Consider the following 4,180-nt stretch of genomic DNA (forward strand, 5'->3'; position numbering starts at 1 on the left):
GCCCAGATTCCAAAAAAGGTGGGATGCTGTGTGAAACCCTGAATGCAAGGATGTGTCAATCTTTTTCAACCTACATACAATGGAATAAACTGTAAAACCAGACTATTTAATGATTAAACTTATTAACTCTACTTTGTTTTGTAAATAGACATTCATGATTGCAATAAAAAGGGGTACACCTACCACTATGTTCCTTCACCTTTTCGTCTAACACACCCTGGATATTAATTGCTGAAGTTTTTTCAGTAAAATTCTGGACTACAGGTGGGTTGGTCTAGTGTGATGTGGTGACTGTGAAGGTCATAGCATGTGAGTCTTGTACTTTCCTACTCATTGTATTCGTACTGCATTCTCACTTCTTTTACTCACTTTTTTCCCTCTAATTTTTTGCCTGTCAATATGGACATGTGTATGTGAGGATATCTGCTTTACACTGGATGTCAGTGTCCACATGATGTTTTGACTTCACATGTCAATAGGAAAGCTTGTGCATTTCATGTAGTTTGCCCCCTCAGGTCTAAAAGCAGAACATGAAGCAACAAAGTCGTAATGGTTCCGTCAAAACAACACAGAGGCGGATGTGGCAAACTCTGAGTAGTTCTTACTGTAAGATGTTTTCAGTTTGACATGACCAAAGCTGAAACCACACTTTGCCACTGGGAGCAACAAACAGGGCTTGTGCTGCGGTGATGTAGCCGGAGCTCGACCCAAGGGTGGAAGTAATAAATTTCAATTACTCTCCTTAACTGCAACTGACTGGCTTCTCTTTTTGTTTTCTGGACTTCAAGTTTGTAATTTTGCTCCTAGGTATGTTTTTGACCAAAGTATTTTTTCTTTGCTACATCTTAAAGTGACTGCAGACTCTTCATACACGCCATTAACTGTCCAGCTGCAATCATACTGAGTCAGTTGTGCTGATTCCAGTTTTGGTTGTTTATTTGGTATAGTTTGTGGTGTTGATGGAAAATCAGCCTTATGAAACTCAACCCAGAAGATAGTTCTTGTGTTGCCAAAATGCAGTCTTCTCAGAAACCAAACAGCAATGTTTGAAGATCGATAACAAGGCAGTTCTGAGCGTGTTCTAAACTTTACTATGGTGTTATCAAGCAACCGAAAAAACATCACATCCTTAAAATAAATTCAAAACATACAGATCAACACAGTCACACCATATCTCATGCTGAAGTGATAGAAATCAATGTTTATTTTGTGAAATGAGGACATTTAGATGGGAGGTCCACTGATTTTGCACATCAAAGGCTGTTTACAGGTGTTGAGGAGTAAAATTGCTCAAGTGGAAAAATGCTGTGGAAAGTCTTTTGTGGCTCCAGAGGGAGCTGTGAGAAGTCTGGGGGCTGAAGACAAAAAATATGTGGGGATAGATTAGTTAGATTAGTCTGTACGTGTGGATTGGGTTACATTTGTGCATGTTGAGAGTCTTTTCATATTTTCTCATCATGTTATGTTTAAATGCTTGTGGAAAACATACAGCTTTTTAACATATTCACTTGGAATTTCAAATTGGGGATATATACACTTTGATTCAAGTATAGTACTACTATGAACTTGGAAATACAGTATATACATCTATGTGAGGATGTATTTATTTGTAAAATTGTTTCACAAAAACAGGTTGGTTTGTTTGCATGTCACAGAATGCATTTCTGAACACAAAACTATTTGCAAATTTTCATCCGGATCATGAAACACTTGTGCTCAACAACTAAACATCCTGGTGTATACTGAAGCACATGACTTCAGTTCTAATCCCATATTATTTCACCAACGCATCACTTCAACACGAGTGGGATATTTTGGATGTGCTGCCGGTGCTCTTTCCACCCCTGCACACCAAATAACACTTGGAGGGTTCCAGCGTCACAGTGTGCTTCCAGTAAAGGAACTGGTGGTACCAGCCGCTTTCCAGTTCTCACACACACACACACAGTGTCAAACCACAACACACACATGTTGCCAGGAAGGGGTCAAATTAATGGCTGACTTTGCAACACTCGGGCAGACGCTCCAACACGCAAATACAGACTGCACTGCAGTCACACACACACACACACACACACACAATCATTTCCATTCCACTTCTCCGCCCTTCTGCTCATTGCCACCCTCTGCTTTTTTTCCTTGTTCTATCTCTAATTTGCATAATATACTCTCTGCTTGTGAAGCTCAAGATGCAAACACACACACACACACACACAGAAAGAAAGAGAGAGAGAGCTGACAGATGGCACCACTGGCTTCAGACACAGTGCAGAGCAGGAATGTGAGGGGAATGAAGGGAATAGGAGAATGTTCTGGTAAAATAAACACACACATACACACGCAATAATACCATAATTATCCTGGGCACTGGCCTTGGCACTAACCTGGGGAAAACCCTGATGTGCCAACTCACTGCACCCGATGACCTACCAAAACCAGCAGGGAAGGAACACACTGTCACACACACTCTCTTTCTCTCTCTCACACACACAGGGTTATTTATGCAAAGACATGTATGCACACACAGTCAGCAGAGGAGAAAGGAAATCTTGTGTACACAGACAAAATAAACTCATCTGCCTCATTCGTGCTGCTTAATCAATGTTTTTTCTCCTCTCTCCTCGCACTTTCAATCTATCTTTTTTTTGTTTGTTTGTTTGACAGGGTGGTGATGGTGGTTAGAGCGCGTCTATGCTGTCGGTCTGAGTTATCCTCATAAAGCTCTGGGCCTGATTATCCTGCAATGACTCATCCAGGGAGAGAGAGAGAGAGAGAGAGGTGAACTCAGTGCACAAGAACCCAACAACCAGGCCACTGGTTACATAGCTATAAACAGAGAGAGAGGGAACTGAGAGAAGTAGGCCTTGAAAGGCATCAAACAGCGCAGTGCTCAGTCTGGGTTTGTGAGAGGTCAACTAGAATGAAGAGAAGTCACACAAAAGTTCATCGCACCAGATGCACACGAACAAACAGACAGATGTCTATCATTTAACCTGTTTCCTTTCAGCTTGTTTATCCCAGCCGCGCAAGATGGCCTCTCTGGCTACCGAGTGTCGGCGTTCCCGACGCGATTCTCACCAAGCTGCACATGTCAGGTCATATAATTAACTTGCTAATGTAGTCAGTAATCACTGTGAGACAGGAAAATAACAAAAACAACAGGCTGTAGCGAACAGATCTGCAGGCCAGCAGGCTTTGTTGACATTGTGAGAGCAGCGTTCATCGGGATAAAGTTGCATAACATCGCCCGCGCCGTGCAAAGGGGTGGAGGGGGTGACATTTAGGATCGGTCAGACAGGGGGTCCGGAGCGACCACAAAGACATGTCGTCATGCACACACATATCTTCACACACACAATTTCCCACATAAGCATTTCAACTTTGTAATAAAGCTCCTCTAAGTAATTGTATTTGGATAGGCTTGCAGTATTTCTAATATTTCCGGAGAAGTTTTACTTTTGCACACATTTCCCATTCAGGTCCTATGACTGCATTACAAGTTTATAACTTGAGTGGGTTTTTGTGTACACTTCCTACTCAGGCACATGATACATTCACAGAATATATAGTGACAAACATATGCAAACACCCACAAGAATGTCAAGCCATTTTCAACAGTCAGAGTTTGTTTTATTTCACTTTACAGGCCTGTAGCGTTTCAAAAGTTCTCTGCTCTCCTTTCACGTCCTTGGAATTCTTTTGTTGTTTTACTTAAACATTAATTCCAACTTCTGGTCAACTTAAATTTTACCAGAGTAATGTTTGCTCTATTTGAGCTGAATATATCAGAGGGCCTGCCAATTTATGGACATGCACAAACTCACACATTTACACACATATCTGTTGAGCCTGATTGAACGGGACTAGGCAGCATTCTCACAGCACTAACTGTCACCACAGTGAGAGGTCAAACAGAAACACAGCTTATATAAGTCACAATAACAGGAGCTGGGGGGGTGTGTTTGTGTGTGCATGAGTGTGTGTAAAGTACTGAGAAACTGATTTTGTGTTTTTCTCAGTAATTGTCTCAGTAACTAAGTGCAGTAAACTATTTCATAATATTTAATTTTAAACACATTTTAGATTTAAAATCAAACCTAAATTGTGGAAAGAGCTTCTAAGCTTCAAGCCTTTGGGTTGGTGCTTCCTATAGCAGCAGCCAAATGACATTTGAGAAAAG

Source organism: Scatophagus argus, chromosome 17, assembly GCF_020382885.2.
Source record: "Scatophagus argus isolate fScaArg1 chromosome 17, fScaArg1.pri, whole genome shotgun sequence".
Taxonomy (NCBI): Eukaryota; Metazoa; Chordata; class Actinopteri; family Scatophagidae; genus Scatophagus; species Scatophagus argus.